Here is a 23394-nt window from a genome sequence, read left to right on the forward strand (position 1 = left end):
GAGCGGAGACTAAACATGGCCTAGATGTTTGGTTATAGCCCCATTCAGTTTTCAGGATGACCACTGCCTCACCTTTGTGCTGTTTGATGCATATAACAAGGTTATATTGGAGAAGAATCCAAATGAACCCAGATTGAAAAAATATTTTATTTATTTATTTTTAGAGAGAGGGAAGAGGCGGAGAAAGAGAGAGAGAGAAACATCAATGTGAGAGAGAAACATTGATGCATTGCTCTTGATCAATTGCCTCTTGTGTGCCCCTAACCATAGACCTGGCCCCGGCCCAGGCATATGCCCTGACCGGGAATCAAACCAGTGACCTTTCAGTTTGCAGGCTGGGGCTCAATCCACAGAGCCACAATATGACCTTCACTCAAGGCCTAGTTCTCCATGTTACAGAATTTCTAGCTCCTAGGACTCCAGGCTCTTAATATTAAAGAGGACACAACTCCTTCACTCTTAAGTGCATCAGTCATGAGTGATGATAATATGTCATCACCTGTCCTGACCAGACAATGATAGTGGGCATTTCTGAGAACAGTGGGCACTCTTACTTAGCTTTAGACAGATTGTCTCAGGCCTAGGAAGAAAGTGTCAGTTTCAGGGTAAAGGACAAATCCAAATTCAAGGTAACATAAATGAGTGAAGATGCCTCTGTGCCCAACTTGGAATAGGGGACAAAGGCGGTGGATTGTGGCTTTGCACCAGACATGTAGTATGAGATACACTTCTGATGGAAACCTATGAAGAGTTCTTGCTAAAAATGGAATTAGTGTGATCCAGATTCTAGATCTAACTACATATTTATAGAAAATAAAGGAGACAGGAGAACATGTTAAAAAATATCTTGGAGATGTGAGCAACAAAATTTAACATCTGGAAATCCCGACAGGCTATATGGATCTGGTTTTCTCAGCAAATACGTGCAAATGGACAGAAGATATGGCAGGGGGTAGATTAAAAGAAATTTAAGAGACAAAGCAATGGGATACATGAGTCTTATGTAGATTTTATATCAAATTCTTCAAACATCAAAAACACATTTATGAAGAAATGGAAAAAATTGAAAATTAATGGTTTATTTGATAAGTTGAACATATTTTAGTTTGTAAATAAAATTGGGAGATCTATATCTTCTTGTGAGCACAGTAAGGCACGTTGAGTTGATTGATCAAACAACTTTCAAATCTGCCTCCACATCCTGCACCAAGTGGCCCTCTGTGAACTCAGAGCTGTCGTTCAATAGAATATATGTGGGGAACCACACTGGTGAACTGCAGAGGTTTAGAAAGAGTTGGTGCAGGAGAATATATAAAATGGTAAGTTTTCTTGCTACATGGCAGGCTCTCAGGCTCCTGTGATTTGCCCAATATACCGGACTGAGAATATATACTTATTTGTAACTTTTAAAAATGTATTGTTCTTGTTCTTTGTTTTTTATTTTGTCTTTCACTCTTTCTTTTTCTTCTCTGGTTTTAATTGAGCATATTATACAAATCCATTTACTCTCCTCTCTTATCACACCAAATATATTTCTTCTTAATTTGTTGTTTAGTGGTTGCCCTAGAGTTTGCAATATATACTTAATAGTTACCCAAGTCCATTTTCAAATAACTACTACTTCTTGTGTATTGAGATACCTTATAACAGAGTATTTCCAGTATTTCCTTCCTGCCACTTATAATATTGTTGTCATTAATTTCACTTATTCATAAGCTATAATCACCAGGCTACAATCTGATTGTCCCTTTTCATTAGATGTGGTTACAAAAGCACCCTGGGGGGTCTGCCAATTATTCTATCCTTTCATAGATCTGTTCTGCTCAGTTAGACATCTGTTTTATATGTCCACCTCCTATTTCAATTGCCTCTGGAGTTTATGTACCACCCATAGTTGAGAACAAGTCTACCCAGAGGAGAGGCTTCCTATGAATATTTACTGCATGCAAATAGATTTGGAGAGAAGGGGTTCAGAGAATACCAATGAGTGCATAAAAATACAAGCATTGAATTTTATTTCTTAATTCTACCTTTGCTCCCTCTAAAAATGCTTTAAAAGCTCTTAAATCTGTCAAGGTCATACCAGTCCCCTCAATAAATTAGTATGATGACATCTTTGGAAGCAATTGCAAATAATTATTATAATTTCTGAATAGAACTATTTAGTGTGGCTTTAACATAGGAGAATTCATTTATAATAAACTTTGATACACTGGCATTTACTTTTTAATAAAGTTAAATGTGCAAACTGTAATCCTTCAAAGAGTAAAATATCTGAAACTTACAGGCAAGTTTCTTTCTCCTTACTTCCTCTACCTCTCCTACCTCCTTTTCTCTCTTTTTTCTTTCTTTTTTTCCTTCCTTCATTCTTTCCTTCCTTCCTTCCTTCCTTTATTCTTTCAAAATACTATAGAAGAAAGGTCCTTATTTCTAACAATCAAAATGTTATATGAAATGACAACCCATTTTTATTACCATGCTGCCAGATGAAATTCCTTTTACCCATTCAGTTGATACCATTAACCTTTTGCCTTCAGTGGCAAATATGACCACAAAAATTCTCTCACTGTAAAATTAAGCACACCAGACAGCACCTTATAGATCTACAGCTTTGGCCACATGTAAATTAGAACAATGGTTCCTCAACAGACTGGTCTAAAATGAGAATGCCTTTGATAATAACAGTTGCAATTTATATCTCACTTTATCTTCTGAGAATTAAAAAAACTCTCAATACATTATTATTTGAAAAAGGCTGAAAAACATGAAGGTCTATGTCGATATTCTTACAAAGTATTAATGGCTAATCTGTGAGCAAAACAGAGAACTCCTACACCTTACGAATTTTCTGCATTTTTAACATGCCAAAAATGTTTCAGAATAGATATTTCTGATACTAAATGTCACAAGAGGGAATATTTGTTTATCAGCTGCCATAATTGATTTCACCATTGAACTCTCTGAAATAACCAGCCCCTGTCCTTCACAGGTGCTAACCACAGCTGATCCCACTTATTTGCTTCCAATTATCAGGTTATCAGTTTATTTGGGGCAAGCATCTAGAAGAAATGTTTGGCAATGTGTTTACTAAGGAACCACATTTAGCTTTTTTGTTTTTTTTTTAGAGGTATTTGTGTTTTAACAGCTCTATGCCAAATGGTAGCTAATTAACAGTGAGTGGGAGAGAAGGTAAGGCATGCTTGGCATAACGTTATAAGAAGGAAAAGTTAGCAAAGAAGAAATAGAAAGTACAGTATATATTCTATATGAATTTTACAAGAAAAATCTAGTTTCTTGGTGTGATTATCTCAACAAGACACAGCAAAATTTGTTAATTACTTGACAGAATATGGACAAAGTGAAAAGATAACTTGGCCACTGGGGGAAGCCAAGCCAGATCTGTCTTTGCTACCCAAAATGGTGCTAACTATAGAGAGATCTGAAAACCTGAGATATTGTAGAATATTCATTCACATTCATACATTATAATGGCTCCTTAAATATTTTGCAGATTCTTGGTATGGCATCGTTTTCAGTTGCATGTTTCCCATAATGAACATGAACTCACTCGGAGTGTATTTTTAATTCAATAAAATTATTAAAAAACAAAACAAAACACCTCCAACTCTGACCTCAAACTTGATGTATTTAATCTTGAAAGGGAAACAACTCTGACGAGGCCTTTTTTGCTTAATTTGACCTCTGGAGAACAATTTCTTTTTACAGAAGTGACAAATTTTAGCAACATTACAAGTATAAAACTGATGGCTGAGGAGATACCATTTGAATGATTGTAGATTTAGAGTAGATGTTGCTCTTGATTTATTTGTATTTAGACAGAGCTAAGAAAAGTGTATTTTGGCATCAAGATCAACAGCATCTAATAATATCTTTTGATAAACAAGATAGCCATTGAGCATCGGTTCTTCTTATCACCATCCTTCTCCCTACCCAAATTCTGATGTAGGGAACATTGGACATAGGGAGGAGTTTGTGTCATTTCTGTAATCTGAGGAGACTGGTAAACAAATAAAAAACACTCAGAAATTTCTTCCTCACTGTGAAAATGAGGCCTACAAACCAAAAGAAATAGTAACACAATGGATTCATGATTCATAGGGTCTGAGTCCCAATCTGCATATCTCATTAATTAGTGAAACCCAGGACAATTAGTACTGTTGTTACTGTTATTTTTATCATTATTATTAATTCACCTCCTAAGATAGGAGTTTGATCTCTGGGAATTGTGTAAAAGATATTCTGCATTATATGAATAAACTGTAGTTTTCAGGGTACAATGGTAGACAAGTAGATAAGGTGTTGGCAGTGGGGAATGATGTCTCTGATGGTGGCAGATGTCTCTGGAGAAATCTCTGCACTGGGACAAGTATGTCTCCTAGCAAGCAGAAAGCTACACCTGAAAGGGATGAAGGATGAATTGAACAGAGCTTGTGCTGGCAGACTCAGGACAAGAATAGCTACAGAAATCAGCGGGCAACTGCAGCTGAACTGAAAAGACATTTTCAAACAGCAGCAGATATTCCCTATACTGGGCAGTAGCACTTAGGAGACCAGGTTAAACTCAAAAGCTGTGTGTGTGAGAGCAGAATAGAGGAATTGGTGTGCACAGACACCAAGGACAAGAACAAGGAGAGGGACTGTTAACGGATGGACATCTGCCAGGTCTGACACTCCACTGAGAAGCTTAATCTGACCGAGATGAAGACCCATCCTATACAGATTCTTTCAAGCTATAATATGTATTGCAGCCATTCCTTAATTTCATCACAGTTTCATCCTTTCCTTTTATTGATGAAAACTTTTATTAATTTCAGCTTATTTGGCAAGGAGTTATGCAAATTCATATACCTTCTGCCATTTTCCCAGAAGTTTTAACATCTCTCTTTTGAGACCCAGTGAATAATAAATTATTTCTTGTATTTCCAAGATGTTCTATCATTCTGTAATTTTTTTTAGCATTGAACACACAAGATGGTTGGTTTAAATTCACTGGTCCAATTAGCCTCCAAATAAGAATTCAGATTTAATAATTTGCTACACTTAATGATTTCCATGTTTACCTCAATGTAAATCCATCTATTAAATTCATATGCTTCTTTTCACTACTATTAGCATATTCATTTTTCTATTTTGTTTATAAACATAGTAAATAAGAGAAAAATATGCAAAAAGAGAATTCTCAAACAACTTTAAACATAGAAAACTTTTCAGATGAATACTATCCTAATTAATCATTAACTTAAATGATCTTGAGAGGCTGATATAGACATCAAAGTTGCTAAGATTACAGATCTTGGACCTAGTTGTCATCTTGCACTTTTTAGCTACATGACTTTTGATAGTCTCTTTAACTTGTTTCTCAGTTTCCTTATATGAAACAAGAATGAAAATAGTAACAATTCACCTCATTGAGCTGTTACTGTGATTAATGAGTTAATATATGCCAGCACTGAGAATAGTCCTCTGCTGATAGAAAGAGAATAGTATTGTTTGTTATTACCACTGTCCAAATTATAATGATTAACAGAAGTAAAAATGATGTTACTTCAGTTGATATCAGAACTTCAGGAATTTTGTGTGGCTGAGAGGTAAGATTTTAACTCTTTTTTTCCTTGCTTTCAATTTCTTAACTATTATCCCAGTATCATTTCCTCAAAATTGATTCCTGTTAACTTTATTATTCATGTTAATTCTAAGTTATTTTATATTTAATGTTGTCATAAAAATAATTATTTTTAAACCTCGTATTATTTTATTACATGAATAATATATGCTCATTTTAAAAGAAACATAAAATATATATGAGGTAAAAGCATATCTTTCACAACCCAACTTTAATAAATATTTATATATATTTTTATATTTGTTAGGGTAAGTTAGGTTATTCTATGGTTAAACAACAACCCAACAACTGGCATTTTAAAAGCACAATGGTTAATTACATCATACCATTACATATCAATCTCATATTGGCTGGGTCTCTATTCTACTATATGTTAATCCCCTCCTCAAGGGTAGAAATAAAATTTGTACTCCTTTGTGGTATTTAGCGTGTCTGGGCAATCAGGACTAGTCTGTACGTGTCTTAGTCAGTTCATGCTGCTACAACAAGAGAACAATAGACTGGGTGGCTTAAACAACAAACATTTCTTTCTCACAGTTTGGGAGTCTGGGGAGTTCCAGATCGGGGAGCCGGCAGATCTGGTGTCTGGTCAGAGCTCTCTTCCTAGTTTGCAGGCAGCTGCCTTTTTGTTATACCAACACATGGCAGGGAGACAGAGCAAGCTCTCTTGGGAGCTCCATCCTTATGACCTCATCTAAACCTAATTACCTCCTGAAGGTGGCACCGCCAAATTTGTCACATCGGGCATTAGGGCTTTTAACATGGATTTGTGTAGGACACATTCAGACAACAGCTGTTCCTCATACCCACAGCTACTACCTTTTCTTCCAGAGGCTCCACAGTTAGTCACAGTTCATTTTCAGACATATAATCTTATAAATTTATGATGCATCTTTACATTTTCATTCTTCAGCTTCTGTGTCTTTTGTAACTTCATTGTGGGTACCTTCAGTTTATTGAGCTTCAGAGAAAAAAAAATATTCTTCGACACTTTTATCCACTTTGTCAAATTAAAGGACTTACTGGTGTCATATCCTTTGTTAGATTATACATTGAAAGAACTTAATGATTGAGAGATTTGAATGGTGATGTAGTGGCCATTTGTTTGGTTTGACCCTGGGTTTTAATAGGATTTCTCCCTCAGAATGTTCTCAGCTCCTCACCCTCCACTACCATTAGTTTGGGGTTGAGAGGCCATTGCCTCTTTGAATTCTGTAAATCTCTGAATTTGTGAACTCTATGCTCCCATTAATTTTCTGCTAAGAAACTGATTAACAAACTGATTTTCTGAAATTATTTTTGCTTATGTAAACTTTCCAAATAAAGCCTGCAGCAACCAGTACACATACTACCAATGTTTTATTTTCCATCCTTTCCTCCAGCCACATGATTGTCAAGAACATGATCAGACTTTCAAGAGCTACAGGTGACAGTTTATCAAATGTTCAGCCTCTGCATAATGTGGACCACCTGTTTCTCAGTCTCCACTATCCCCTTCCTTATGTCCCATCCCCTGATCCCCAAAGCAATGCCATAGGAGCTTTTTGGTTCCAACTGTATCCCCCTATTGTTACTCATTTATATCAGTAAGGACAGACTAGACTATGCTGTGCTAATAATGTTTTCAGTGGTCTAAATTACCAAGGGTTTATTGCTTGCTCATACCACATGTCCACTGCAGGTCAGCCATGGGCTTTTCTTTGCATTATTCTCACTCCTTCACTCAGGTTGCTGAGCAACCCTCATCAGAATTATTTCTAGTTGACACAAAAGATGGAAAAAAGAGACATGACATATTTACACCAGCTCTTATACTTGTCTCCAGACAAACACTGGTCAAAGCAAATTACAATTCTGCAATTAATTTCAAGGGGGTGAGGAAGTTAAATAAATTGATGTAACTAAGAATAGAATGAGCATTCTCAAATTTATCCTTTCCTTTCTCTGTCTCTTTCTTTTTCTCTTTCTCTGTCTCTGCCTTTAATCTGTATACCATTAACTTAGGTATAACAATCTTAATTGAATATTTTCTTGAGGAGTTTTCCCATCTTTGTTCTGCCAAATCATAGCAGAAAGGGTGTACCAAGCATGCCAGACTTTGGCCCCCAAATTCAGCTGACATTGACTAACCATGATATATTTTCTTTTAGACACACTCCTCAAAAAATGTGTTTCAAATATTTCATATGTGTTTATTCATTCTGACCTTTTCTTCTTGATTAACCTATGGTATAGGTTCAATAAACTATAGAATTCCAGCCTACTACATTATTACCAATAAATACTCTAGACATTGGAATTGATGGTTAATATATTCTATTTTGTATTTATCTGTACTTCCTAGGAAAATTGGGGCCCTGGATTGAGCAACTGTGGATATGCATGATAGTAAATCCTTGACAAATTTATGATGAGCACATGTCAATGAATAAAGTATAAAATATTTAGAAATGGAGGCTCTATAGACTCCTTTGTATACCTGAAACTTAGAAAATAATAGCTTTGTGGAATGGCCTACAGAGATGGAGGAAGAAGAATTTAACCAAAATTACTTCCAAATTAAGCTTGAGATATAAGTGGGAATACACAAATTCCATCTGGAAGAGGAAGCTCTAAGATCTCACACTTGCATCAGTGGACTAGTTATGGCCATGTTTAGTGTAAATATAAATTGAATTTGTGCAGTAGGCAGGTCACTGCATTTGCTGATGCATAATGAGGGTGCTCAAACTCAGACTGTTTATCCCCTAGAGTCTCATTAAACTAAATATACTCACCCTAAACCACCTGCCTTTGGGCGGTCACAATGGAAATAAAATCAGATTCATTTCCCATCTTGATAAATTGGCATTAACTACTACTTTATCTCAAATAGGCTCAATAATTAGTATCTCTGATTACATGGAAAAAACTGTTGAATTTTTTAGGATGCTTTAAAAAATGCAGGCTTTCTAAATTTGTTGTAGTTGAGTGAAGAGATTTGAAAGCCCTGAGCCAGTCATGACTGTGATGAGCATCATTAAAATAGCAATCTTTTTTTGGTAACTCATTTTGTCCCAAGTAAGTGTGATTTAAGAATATGGGAACACCTGTTTCAGAGTGGCAATTTTTTTTCTTACTGCTGTAATATCCATGAAAGCTGTGAACTAGAGAGAAAGAAATTGATATAAAGAGTGAATCATCCAATTCAAGAATTAAGAAAAACAATCCCTAGGAAATGAATTGTCACAGGACCATGGTCCAGTTCTCTGTTTAGTTTATCCACCACCAACTGCAAATACCTCACTTTAGTTATATTTCTTTCAATAACTATTGATCACACACAAGGAGCTAAGCACTGTGTGGGCTTTGGGGCACTTGTCTCTCTCTGCTGTGGGCAGCTGTTTCCCACTGGGGTCTTTCCAGCTTTACACAAGACAGACAGAAAGCCGAGACAGATCCTTTCTACCCCCGAGTCCCACAAAACTTTCTCTTCTTTTCTCTCATCTACTGTTCCAGATGAAGTTTCTATTTAGACCATAGGGAATACTTTTTGCATGTTTCTTAAAGCTTTGTTCAACAACACATACATTTTTCTGAGAGATGGACCATTAATTCTACTTTCCTGACCACCATACACCTACCTGCCTTGGGGAAATAGGCACAGAGCTATGAAACCACAAGGGAAGAATGTCGCAGGCTGGGATGAAGAAATGACTTGAAAGTCCCTTGAATAAAGAGAGAAAACAAAGAAAAAAAAATAGAAAAAAGAACCCACATGGACTGTTCTATGAAAGTAGTGCTAATAAAAATAATAAGAAGAAACTAATCTTTCTTAAACATTTCTTTCTTTCTGGCTATTATGAAAAATACCACAAGTAGAGTGATTAAATCTTCATATCAATTATATGAGATAGAGACTGCCTACACTACCTGGACCTTGGGGAGGATAAATATTTCCCAAAGTAAGTGGCAAAGCACAGACTGGAATGAAAGTCTCTCTGACCCCACAGTCCTGCCTCAGCCCCAGTGGTGACTTTGGTCTTTAATTTGTGGTTGCATCATGAAAAGGCACATCGACCTTGTTTCAGAAAGAACTATGGAGACTTTGAAGGGTTTCAAGAGTGACTGGTATGGTAAGACTCTGACATTTATTGGTTTGATTGCATAGACAGTGGTTTAGATGTTAAGGTAAGAGATGATATTGTTAGCATAGTGATCAGAGTCTGAATAGGCATAATGATGGAGGCAGCCTGAGAAGAGTAGATTGACTTAAAATGTTTATAATATAAAAATTAGGATCTGATGACTCACTTAATTTGTAATCTGAAGGAGGGGGTGAAATGTATTTTCAAGATCATAGCCTTTCAAGAAAAAACATAAATAGAAACTATTATTTTATTTAAGGTGGCAGAACTTTAAAGTATTCACATTCAGTCTTCTAGATTACAGTACTGTCTAATTTTTAATCTCTCTTTTGGGTGACAAACCATGCTGTCACAACAGTAGGTTATGTGAATATGAAGGGCCAGGAGACTCAGGGAATCCTGCAGAAGCAGGCCTAGCATACTTCTCTCTGATTTACTCTGTTGCAATGCCTGCTTCATTTGAGCATTGTGTGGACTTGTTTAACTGACAAAGCAAAGCTTACATCACTTTGTTCCCCAAAGATAATCATAAATGAGATAGTTTTTATTCTAAATGTTACATTTGGTGAGACCTTCTATTTATTTTGCTTGCTCTTTTATAATATTATTGTTAGAAAATAGTGCCTATTTCTCAGAGTCCTCAAAAAGAAAGGAGAAGTTGTGTTTGGATGTTATCCCTATCAATCATCTGGGTATAAAATCAGAACAGTAGTGAACAAGATCAGGTTCATGGGGTATGACTAGAAACAAACACTTTTTGTGAATCTCATCTAAGGTAAGGGCAGAGGCTGTAGTTTGTTCAGATGACTGCCTGGACCTCGACAACTGGGTGTGTGAAAACATTTGATTATTATACAATATATTTTAAGGAATATTAAAGAGAGTTTTCTGGAATATATATATATATGTAACTGTCTCTCTTTTACTACTGTGAAAGTTTTACTTATTGAGTAATAAAAGTAATCTGCTAATTTATTTGGAAAAAGCAGACTTCTGCTCTGTGCAGAAATTTAGAACAGCACTAGAGATAATGGGCTAATTAAATGACCTTTCTGAATGCATTGGAGACTCTACTACAGTGTAAGGATATTCTTTTATTTTATGCTATCTGAAGACTAAGTCCTACTTCTCCCATTTTATTAAGAGGTAACAAGGATTTGTGGAGGGAAACTGTGCCAGAACTGTATGTTATGTATTTATGCTTCTGTGGGTGCTTTGCTCTGTAAAGTAAAGTAAGATTGAACTAGGTTTGTATATTCTGCTTTTTCCATAACATGAGCTAAAACAAGAATTATGAAGTGGGTGTAATAATGAAAATGGAGTTTGAAGTGTTCTCCTGGGGAAAATGTAGAACCATTATGTGCAAACCAGGGCAATGGGTAACATATTTCCCTACTTCAGGCTTCTGTCTGGTGGTAAACTGAAAGTCCTTGTGAAAATCTCTTTGGTTTGAGAAGTCAGCACAAGAAAAACAACAAGTATAGAATAGAGATTGTATTACATTTTTTAAACCAGTTTTCTAATCATAAAATTAATACATTTATTCTTATTAAACAATATAGAATTTTGTAATACAAAGTGCTTTTATCTATTAATTTCCTATTTTATTCAAGTAGTGGGGTAACTTTTAATGTTTTGTTTAAAGTGCTTATACAAGATCTGTCCAGAAAAAGCCCAGCCATTGTTAATATAACAAGAATGGTGTAACCTGCAGCAAAGGAGAGTGGACTGCAATGCATATGTGTGAACAATGACAACTTCACTGTACTAGCCAGTGAGGGCAGTAGGTGCTGTTGAATGAGAATGTGTACTATGTGGCCATCACCTTCAAAATGACTGAGTAAGTAGAGCAACAAATCTGCATCACATTTCGGGTTAAGCCTGAACATTGTCCACAGAAACTATTCACAATGTTCAGAAGGCTTTTGGGGCAATGCAATGAATGCAGTGCAAATAAAAGTGTGGCACAGGTGACTTTCAGCCAAGATGGAGGTGTAGAAAGACATGCTGCGTCTCCCTCCACAACTAAGAAGAAATATAACTACTCAAAACTAGAAATAACCAGAAGTTCCAGAAAATCAAACTGCATGGAAGTCCAGCAAACAAAGATATAAAGAAAAAATACTCATCCAGACAGGCAGGAGGGACAGAGCCCAGGTGGAGAGGACATTGTGCGGTGGTGGCAGCAGTGGCCACAGCAGCAGGCTGGTGGAAAGTGCAGTTACACGTTTTAAAAAGTCAGGAGAGACACCTGGGGAGCGTTCCCAACTCCTTACCAGAGCAGTGCACTGTCCCAGCTCTGGGGAAAATCAAGCCTCATTGCTTTTGACTGTGAAAACCAGTGGGGGTTGAGACAGAAGCAAAAACTGCTGGTCTCTCAGCAGAGTCCACTTGTTTAAAGGGACCCCACAGACCTAGAACATCTGCAGACCCACCCACTCTGAGAACAACAGCCAGGGCAGCAGCTAGAGGGGTGCCAGTCTGGTGCAGAAGTGGGAGAAGTGCTTGGAAAAGGGGCAAGTGCTGGGCAAGCAGCATTGTTCCTTTTCAGACCCCTCCCCCGCAAACAGCGCCACAACATGGTGAAACAGTTTGCCCATTATTGATGAATATATAAAGCTCCACCCCTTACAATGTAACAGGAGTGACAGCTCTGCCTGGGACAAGGAAGCAAACAAACACAGCAGACACTTCTGGCCAAGATGGAGTCCTATGGTGACACGCTCCATCTCCCTCCACAAATAAGAAGGAATACAACTACCACAAAACCAGCAATAACCAGAATTTCCAGAAAATAAATGGAAGTCCAACGTATGAAATTATAAAGAAGTGGTGCTTATCCGAACAGGTAGGAGGGGTGAAGCCACGGAGGAGAGGTCAAGCTGTGCTGCCTGCGGCAGCAGCAATAACAGCGGCAGGACAGCGGTAAGCACAGACACCCATATATAAGGGGAGGCGAGAAGTGCCTGGGGAGCACCCCTGGCTGCAGACCAGACCCGTCAGCTTGTGATCCAAAGCTGGGGAAGGCAGACCCCCATTACTTTGGACTGTGAGGCCCGGTGGGTGTGGAGACAGAGGAGGAGGCTCTCAGTCTCTCAGAAGAGATTGAACAGCAGGAATCAATCTCAGATCCCCACCCCCGCATAAAATGCCGGGTTGTAGTGAGTCACGGGCCTCCACCCCCTATAGCATAGCAGGTGTGACAGCCCTGCCCAGGAAGCAAAGGTAAACACAAAACTGTTCAGGAAGGCAAAGGTCATGATAGAGATCCCAGAGATGCAGTTGACCAGACAGCAAATTTCTAATCTAACGAAGCAGCAGATAGGAAATCTTTCTGAGGCACAGCTCAGAACTTTGCTTATAAAAGTGTTTACAGACCTAACAGCAGATCTGAAACAAGACAGGGAAGGAATGAAGGCTAGTCCTGCTGAAATGAACAAAAACACATACGAAACTAGTGGTGAGGGCAAGAAAACCAGGGATGAAATCAACAAATCGGAACATAGGGAAGGAACAGTCAACCAGTGCAGAAAGAGGAAACAAAAAGTGAGGAAAATGAGGAGAGGCTCAGAAACCTATGGGACAGCTATAAGCGGGCCAACATCTGAATCATAGGGTTGCCAGATGGTGAAGAAGAAGAACTAGAAATGGAAAAATTATGTGAAAAAATAATGAAGCAGAACTTCTTGAACTTGCAGAAGGAAATAGACTTACAGGTCCAGGAAGCACAGAGAGTTCCAAAATAAATGGACCCAGGGAGAACCACACCAAGACACACTATAGTCAAAATGTCAAAAATTAAAGATAAAGAGAGAACCTTAAAAGCAGCAAGAGAGAAGAAGAGAATTATGTATGAAGGGGTCCCAATAAGACTGTCAGCTGATTTCTCAAAAGAAACTCTGCACGCAAGAAGGGACTGGCAAAAAATATTCAAAGTAATGAAAAGCAAAAACCTTCAACCACCAATACCCTATCCAGCAAAGCTATCATTCAGAATAGAAGGGCAGAGGAAGTGCTTCCAGGACAAAGGAAAACTGAAGGAGTTCATCAGATCCAAACCACTGTTATATGAAATGTTAAAGGGACTGGTTTCGGAGAAAGGATCAAAACTATGAACATTAAAATGAAAACTGTATCACAACAACCAACAACAGAAGCTAGGGAACCAAAACAAAGGCAAACTAAGTAGGCAACGAGAGTGTAAAAAGAATTATAGGTATGGGGAGCATTATGGGGGGAGGTCAGCAGGGAGAGGGGAAGAGGGAAAGGGAGGGAGATGGTACAGGAATTAAGAAGCATAGTAGGAGGGAGTGGAGTAGACAGGAAGATGTTGAGAAGAACTCTATGCACAACCAATGGGCATGGACTAAGGGCGGGGGAGGACTGGGTGGATGGATGTCACTGGGTGGAGGGGAACAAAGGGAAAAGAAATTGGGACAATTGTAACAGCATAATCAATAAAGCATGTTAAAAAAATAAAAATAAAAAGTGTGGCACAAATGCTTCAAAGATGGCCAAGAATCTGTTGAAAGTGGTCCATGTTCTGGAAGGCCTACAGTAAGCATAACACCTGAGAAATGTGGAACATGTATGGGCTGCAATCAACAAAGATTGGCAACTGACAACACGAAAACTAGAAGCTGATCTTAGGGTTCCAAAAGTTACTGTGTCCGAGATTTTGACACAGGGGCTTGGCATGAAATGTGCCATAGCAAAATTAGTTCCATGGCTTCTGCTACCAGAGCAGAAGGAACATCGTGCTGCCATTGCTAATAACTTGATTCAAACCACTAGCAACGAACTGGATTTCCTCAAGAAGGTCATAACTGGAGATGAATTGTGGCCTATGACTATGATCCAGAAATGAAGGCCCAGTTGTTCCAATTTCCAAACCTAGTTTTCCATACCAGAGGAAGGTGTAGCAAAATCTCAGCAAGATTGAGACCATGTTAACCATGTTTTTGGGTTGGGAAGGAGTTTTCCATCATCAGTATATCCCTCTGGGCCAAACAGTTAATAAGGAGCACTACCACAATGTTCTTCATTGGTTGAGAGATGCAATGCAATAAAAACGGCCACAGCTATGGGCAACTGGTGATTGACAGCTTCATTATAGCAATGTAGCCACTCATGCATTATGTCCCCTGCATTGTTTTTGGTGAAACATCATATCTCCCAAGTGACTCAGCATCCCCTACAGCCTGATTTTGGTGCCCTGAAACTTCTGGCTTTTCCCAAAACTAAAATCACATTTGAAAAGGAAGAGATTTCAAACCATTGATGAGATTCAGAAAAATATGGTGGACCAGCTGAGGATAATTTCAACAGAAGATTTTGCAGAGTGTTTTGAATAGTGTAAGAGACATTGAGAGAACTGTGTGAGGTCCCAAGGTGCGTGTTTTGAAGGGGACTGAGACCTTATCACATGTGCAAGGTTTCTTTTATCTTGGGTCTTCTTCAATAAATGTCTCTATTTATCATAGTACATGGCTGGATATTTTCTCATGTCTACACTCCAGTTTTTATTCATCTTAATAATTCTACAATATATTTGAGGAAGATATTTTTGTGCTATTTTTGTATGGAAAAACTGAGACACAGCAAAATTTAAAATGACTTGCCCAAAGTTAGGGATTTTTGTAACCTCATAGAGATTTATTGTTTAATTGTTACATATTATTTTGTGGTATAGATGCATCAAAACTCACATAACCAATCACTGTGTTCTCATATGTTGTTTTCAGTTTCTCAGTAAATTCTAGAATATAAATAGGAATGAATTTTTCTCGGCCTCTTTTATTTTATTTTTTATGTTTTCCTTAGAGAATTTGTGAATTAAAAAGCAATCCCAAGTGATTCATCAATAGTTTGAACACAGAGCTTTTAAAATATGGTTGACACTTGAACATCATGGGTTTGAACTGTGTGGGTTCACCTACACATAATTTTTTTTTTTAGTAGATAGAGTTGGTCTTTTATATGTGCCAGTTTCAGATCCACAGATTCAACCAATCATGAATCAAACACAGTATTTTCACATTTTCAACTATGGTTTTGTTACAGATAGAGGGAGAGAGACCTGAGTCAAGAGGCTCTCACCCCTGCTTTGGTTCTTGTCTCACCTGCAAGAGAATAATTCAAGTCAGAGACAAGCATGTATAGTGGAAATAAAATAGCAAGTTTATTTATGAAACACAGACGAGCACAAAACTGCAAGCAGGCACTCATAAAGTTGTCAGTAATTTTGCTATTAGTCTGTTCTATACACTTGAGCCAAGGCTACAAGTGGGTGCCTAGCTAATCTAAGTATGCTGACTATTGGTGTTCAGGGGTTATATACCTTGGCTGGCTCTAGGTTCCCTTTCCTTCCCCTCTCTGGGAATAATGTATAGCTACAAGGACTTTTTTTGGTTAATAAAGGTTCTTTGTCTTAGTGAAATTGTTACAGAGGCCTCCTTTCCCAGCATAGGGCCCCTTTTTCTCCTGTGCAGTTCCTGCTTGTGATGTTCAGAACACCTGGCAATCTTAGTAAGATTGTTACAGAAGCTCCTTTTCTCAGCATGGACTCAAGGTCTCTCCCGTCTCCTGCGTTATTTTGCTTGTAATACTAGGTACACCTGGCAATCTTATCAAACCGAGCTCAGGACTGCTGAGTTAATCAGTGAGACATGTTTTCCTTTTGCTTCTAGCCTCCTGTATTAAGTTCTTTTTTAGATTGTAATGGTGATGGCCCTGCCTCTATTTCCCTTCTGACCACTTCCTCCTAGCTGATACCTAACAGTTTATCAACCGTGGATGGAAAATACTGTGCTAGATCTGCAACTGGCTGAATCTAACTGTAGAAAAGGATACTTAAATTTTAACTGCCCAGGGTTCAGTGCCCCTAACTGCCTCATTGTTCAAAAGTCAGCTGTATTTACACTATATATAATGTAAATGCCAGGCTATGTTCCAGGTTGTTGTCGGGGACAGACAGACATGGGGAGATGTGGGAAGCAGACAGGCTTGGTTTAAGAGACTCTGACCACTGTTGGAAGCCGCCCCCCCCCTCCCCCGCTGGGCCCTTAGCTGGCAAGTTGTCTCCCAGGCCTGCTCTGAATCCCACCCTCCGGGGGATTTTAAAGATAGAATAGAAATACAAAGTGGCTTTTAAAGAAAAGGGAACCTGCTCTGTTTTTCTCTGTAAAGCCTCAAATCCTTTGTCAGTAAAATGTGAAGAACAGAATGATTAAGTAAGACCTTGTGTAAAATACCTGGATGTTCCAGCCCTGTATTGATCTGCATTTTCCTTTCACTCCCTACCATTTGGGTAAAGGCTGCATATTTTCCTTAAGTACTCCCAAATGTGGAAAGTGGATAAAAACTCTGGCTAATAACGAAAGGGGGCGATTTTCCACTAGAGAAAATCCCCTCCCTTCCTTCCTCAGATGGAGAGTGTCTGAGTAGTTTCTTCATCCACTCCGAGGGACCCAGAGTCTCTCTTAGGTTGTAACTTTAATACTATCATTTTTGTATTTCCAGACATTGCATAGTCCTCAGAACATGGTGGGTCCTCAATAATTATTTGTTGAATTGTAAATTATTGTTTATTTCTGTTTGAAAATTTTGGTTGTGAGAGCATTATTATACTTTCTTTTGGGAATAAATTAATTCACTCTCTTTATACCCTTCTGAATATAAAATACCAGTTTTTTTTCAATTGTAAGTTGATGCTAAATATAAAATTAGGGATTTCTGGCTAATTAAAGTGGTAACCAAATGGGTTATAAAAAACATTTCACAAGATAGTTTAATTTATCACTATAATTAAGATTATATCATTACTTTTGTTCAAATTCTCTGTTTTATTTGCCCTCATGTCTTTCACATTTTGAAATAAATGTTTCTTCCAGCTAGGTGTTTGAAAAATAGTGCATTTGCTGCTATGGAGTTTAATACTCACCAACATTTTCGATGTTAGTTTTGGCCATGTTGGATACCCCAGAAGAGATCAATGTTTTAGTATTTTGTATTGTGACATTTTTCAATTGTCAATGTTCTTTGTTTTTTAGTGCCAAAATACTAGCTATGTTTTATCATACAAATTTTCCACTTATATTTTTTGTTGAGGTAAAAGTTACATACAGTGAAATGTACTGATACTATGTATATAATTTGGTAAATTTTGACAAATACATGCATTTATATAACTAATATCTTGATCACAATGGAGAACATTTTGATCACTCCAAAACGTTCACTCCCAATTTTTCCTAATTATTCCCCATCACCCAAAGGCAACATTTTTTTTTTGGTAGCAGTAGATAGGTTTCGTCTGACTGTATACTTCATATAAATGGAAGAATACAGTTTGGACTTTTGTATTTGTCTTGTTTGCTCAACCAAATATTTTGGAGACTTATGTATATTGTATCATTAGTTCATTTTTAGATGGATGTGTAAAGTCTGCTTTTTTTTACTGTTGAGTAGTAACAAATTAATTTTTCTGTTAAAGATCATTTGACTACTCTATTTTCTTGAATTTTTATATACATTTTAAAATCAATATGTCTTTTTCTTCAAGAAAGCCAAGTGAAATATTGAGAGTGATTGTATTCAGTCTATATATTCATTTAGGGAGGATGGACATTTTAATAATGCTGACTCTTCCAATCCATGAATATAGTTATAGTATTTTTAATATTTCTTCATCCACTTTTGGCAATTTTTGATATAGATATTTTGTTAGATTTTTTCCTAGACTGTATGTTTTTGATGTTAGTATATATTTTCTTCTAAATTTTATTGGCCACTTCTTTGTTTCTATATATGGAAACAAAATTGATTTCATATATTGACATATCCTGTGGTCTTGCTAAATCCACTTTTGTAGTTTAAGATTTTTCCATGTAAATTATCATGTTTTATGTAAATAATGAAATCTTTTCTTCTTATTTTTCAAACTTTATGTCTTTTACTTTTTTATTTGTCATCTTGTTGCACAAGTTAGGACTTTTAATACAATGCTTAACAGACGTGGTGAGAATGAATGTACTTTGCATTGTTCCCAATATTAGTAGAAAAGTGTTTAGTCAGTTAAACCTAATATTAGCAGTAGGTTTCTCATTGATGCCTTTATAATGTTGAGAAAAAAATTGTATTTCAATTTGCTGGGAGCTTGTATCATCTATTGAAGTGATTACATGATTTTCCTGTTTTATTTATTTATTTTAATTCCAACATTCTAACTACACAACATTTGGCAATACCTTTCAACTCACAGCTCCTTAGCGCCCATCTCTCCTATGGCTCCTGCAGTCTTACACTTCAAATGTCCTACTGAGCTCCATCTAAGTATCTGCAGTGAATATCCACACATACTTCTGCCCCGCTCTCCTCTCTCCATTGTGGTGCCTTGCACACTCAGCCCCTTCAGTCTACCTAATCTGCTTTTCCGGACTCTGTCCTTCTCAGAATCAGTGGCAGTAAATAGCCCAAGGTGGAAAGCTGAAGCAATCTCAGGGCTCACTTTGTGTGTTTCTCTTCTTCCCAGGATCACAGTTCTGTGCTTCATGTTCTTCAGTGCCTTTCAAAAGTATGACCATTGGTGGAAGAGAGCATGAAAAGAGAAGAAAGAATAGCCAAATATGTACAGATTTTAAAATGTGAGCTTGTGGGAAAATGTTATGTTTAATTGTTTATAGTATTAACCATATGTTTTTGGACAAGTTGAAGTTTATAAGAGTTGAACCTGATAATCTTAGTGTCATCTAGAGATTTTAAAATAGCATCATTCCATGATATGTGGTTTATTATAGTAATGTATTATCGAAACACCTTAGTGTTGTTAAAATTAATACAAACCTTGTAAGCAAAGAGTCATGATTCTAAAGAGTTGCAAACATAATTTAATATGTTGAATTATATTCTCTTACCTGTTAAACAAAGTTACTATTATTTGCCTTTCAAGATTGGTGTGAGTATTCCAGATAATGTTTGTAAAACAGTCATCATCATGCATCGTCTGGAATTTAGCAGGAGTCCATCAGTGGATGATGATGAACTCTCTGGTGTGTCTGCTTTAAGGAAGGGTCAGTAACTTATTTACAGTTTTCCTGGTACTGCACAGCACAGGCTGGTAGAAATGCTCTCTAGATAAGCTCCATGGAAATCTGTTTAACTCTGCTCCCAGCCTATTTAATCAATTCATCATGCAAAGTGCTTTAAGAAAAGCAGCAGTACTGCCATTATCCCACATGCACAATCTTTCTTTCATATTTTGATTCCATAAATGTCACATATTTGATGACTTTAAAACTAATCTTTATGGGAACTGCATTGCTTAATAGTCAGTATTAAAGAAATCTCCCCTCCCCAAACAATGAGACATTTATGGTGAAGAAAAAAACACTTAAAAAAAATCTCAACAATAAGACAACAAAATCAAAGTGGAGGGATAAATATTTCTAGAGAAGCAAGGCAATTAGAACAATTAGGAACAAATGCAGAGTAATTGCAGTACATTTCCTTTTAGCTATTTATACAACAAAAGTTCTAGGGCAAGAGCTGTGTTGTACATGTGTTAACTGCAGCACTAGGTGCTTTGTTGATACTAAAAAAAAAGAGGTTGCAAGTAAATCCTGGTAATATTTCCAAAGAAAATTCACCAGAGAAGGGGCAGGCATTGCACTTATATAGTTTAATAAACACCATAATTTCTACAACATTGAAAAGCTAAATTTTTAATCTTTACACTACTCCATTGAAAAGTATAATTTACTACTCTGAAGCATATTGTTTGTTTTCTCTGAGATGCAGATGTTTGTCTGAACTTTGATGTGCAATGTATCACACATAGGAAAATAAGTGAAGATAAAACATCATATGTATCTCTGCATGTATATCTATCTAATTATAACTTATACAATATATTTTATATATCACAGTCTTCCAAAAAGATTTCAAATAGATTGCTAAAAATGTTTAAGTATAACAAAATAAAAACAAATGACTAAATCAAAGCAAAGAGAAATAAAAATTATTATTATTATTTTTTTTGCTTTGATAAAATTACAGATGGCTTTTTTTAAAAAGTTAGAAATAGTTGTAAATTAACCTTTTGGTTATGAAGTTATTTTTAAGGGATTCACCTGAATACAAGAAAAGTGAGAAAAGAGAGCATATCCTACATGAGAAATGAAGAAAGCCAGCGGGAGAGACTGAGTGAAGAGCCTGGGGGGCCGGAGAGCTAAGATGGGGGCATGGTCAAGACAAATGCTCAGGCTCAACTGAAAGGACAAGCAGTGAGAAATTCCTTGTGGTCGGGGTCCAAATGACTTAAAAAAACTAGAATCTAATATTCTGTTATAGGAATTATTTTCTGCTTTGAGCAGCAGAGGAGACTTCTAGTATATTCCCAAAGCCTAAGCAAAGGTCTGCTAATTGCATTATCAGTGCTTTGCTTGAAAAATTCAGGAGTGATATAGTGCCCTGGTAAGTGGTAAAGTGGCGTAGGCTCAGGAGGCAAAGTAACAAGAAAAAACCAAATCTAGAGTGATGAACAACCAGGATAATGTAAGCCGTCATATCCCCTACCCTGGGAACCAAACTCAGATATCCTAAGAAGGGTGTCAAACCTCCAACCATTAAGTGGCATGGTCTTGAGCTATGTAGTTGGATTTTAAAGGCATAGATGAGCCAGAAGCCTAGGGTACTTAGGCATAGGGTTTATGTCATTTATAGCAATGAAAATAATAGTAATATTTTAAAATATGAAAACAACGCTTTTGGTTTCATTAAGGTTTAGAGAAACAGTATGAAGAACTAATTGTATAGAAAAAAATAGGTATATTTATTTATGTACAACAGCCTAAGATAAAAATTGTATCATTTTAAGCAAATAATACATGAAATTTAATGTTAGGTTAGTAGTTGCATACATGTAAATAGACACATGAGAAGTGTTTGAGGCAGATTACTTCTAATAGGTTGATTATTAATTCATCCTACAGTGTTATTTATGCTACTAATTTTTTTTAGTCAAATAAACAGAAAAAATGATTATCTGCAGAGAGTTGTCTACATGGCTCTACATATATAATTTTTAGAAAAATCCCATCGGATATAAACCAGTTTCATAGAAAAATAATATAGACTTTTTAGGTTCAGGAAATCCAAGTCAGTGGAAAATTTTACCTGAAAAATAGGCTATAATATAAACCTCTTTTGCATGCTAGCTAAGTCAGATTAGCCTGAAATATTATTTAGACAATAGTTACTATGTGGATGCTAAAGGCATTTATTGTCTTAGAGGGAAAAAAGTCCATATTTCAAATTGCTTTAAAATGCCAAATAAGTATTAGGAAATGTTATTTACTTATCCCTTGCCAAAATTAATATTTTGACTTAGATATGCCCTATGAGAGAAGTAAGCCAAGTCAGTAAATATTGGTTTTAATATTTATAAAAATTAATCTGGCTAAAGCAATTATTTTGATTCACAAAATATTCCCTTTTGCATTGGTATTTCAATGTATCAGCCAAATTCCATCTCAATTTATGTATTAGTCAAATTTTAAATTATGATCTAAATGTTAAAATATATCAACTGCCTCAAATTGATATTTTAGGTTATTAAGTAAAATAAATCAAATCTCAACTTCCTCTTTTATTTATATATTTATTGTTTTTCTATTACAGTTGTTCCACTTTTTCCCCCATCGCTCCCCCCTCCACCCAGCCTACCCCTTCTCCCACAGTCCATCCTCACCCCGTTGTCCATGTTCATGGGTTATTTATATTAGTTCCTTGATCAACTTCCTCTTAAAATGAATATCTTAACACTGCTATTTTGTAATGATTACTACCTAGTACAGAATTTGTTAAAAACACCTGAATGATTGTATGGTAGGGAGAGTGTGTGGTAAATATGGGTGATTATAGGATTATTCTTTGTTCTTTCCCATTTTTTATTTTTACTTTTAAATTACAGGGTATGTACAATATTATATTAGTTTCATATTTACATGTCCATGATTGGATATTATATTCTTATGAAGTGATCACCTTGATAAATCTAGTGCCCATTTGACACCATGTTTGGTTATTACAATATTATTGACTGTATCCCCTGTGCTGTAATTTACATCCTCATGACTATTCTTTTTTTAAAAATATGCTTTATTGATTATGCTGTTACCGTTATCCCAATTTCTTTTCCTTTTGTTCCCCTCCACCCAGCAACCCCCTCCCTCCAGTTGTCTCCTGCTTAGTCCGTGCCCATTGGTTGTGCATATAGTTCTTCTCAACATCTTCCTGTCTACTTTACTCCCTCCTACTATGCTTCTTAATTCCTGTACCATCTCCCTCCCTTTCACTCCTGACTCCCTCCCTACTGACCTCCCCCATAATGTTTCCCATACCTATAATTCTTTTTCCACTCTCGTTGCCTACTAAGTTTGCCTTTGTTTCAGTTCCCTAGCTTCTGTTGTTGGTTGTTGTGATACAGTTTTCATTTTAATGTTCATAATTTTGATCCTCTTTCTCCTAAACAACTCCCTTAACATTTCATATAACAGTGGTTTGGATGTGATGAAGTCCTTCAGTTTTCCTTTGTCCGGGAAGCACTTTCTCTGCCCTTCTATT

This window comes from Furipterus horrens, unplaced genomic scaffold (assembly GCF_987537825.1).
Source record: "Furipterus horrens unplaced genomic scaffold, mFurHor1.1.pri manual_scaffold_6, whole genome shotgun sequence".
NCBI classification, from domain to species: Eukaryota; Metazoa; Chordata; class Mammalia; order Chiroptera; family Furipteridae; genus Furipterus; species Furipterus horrens.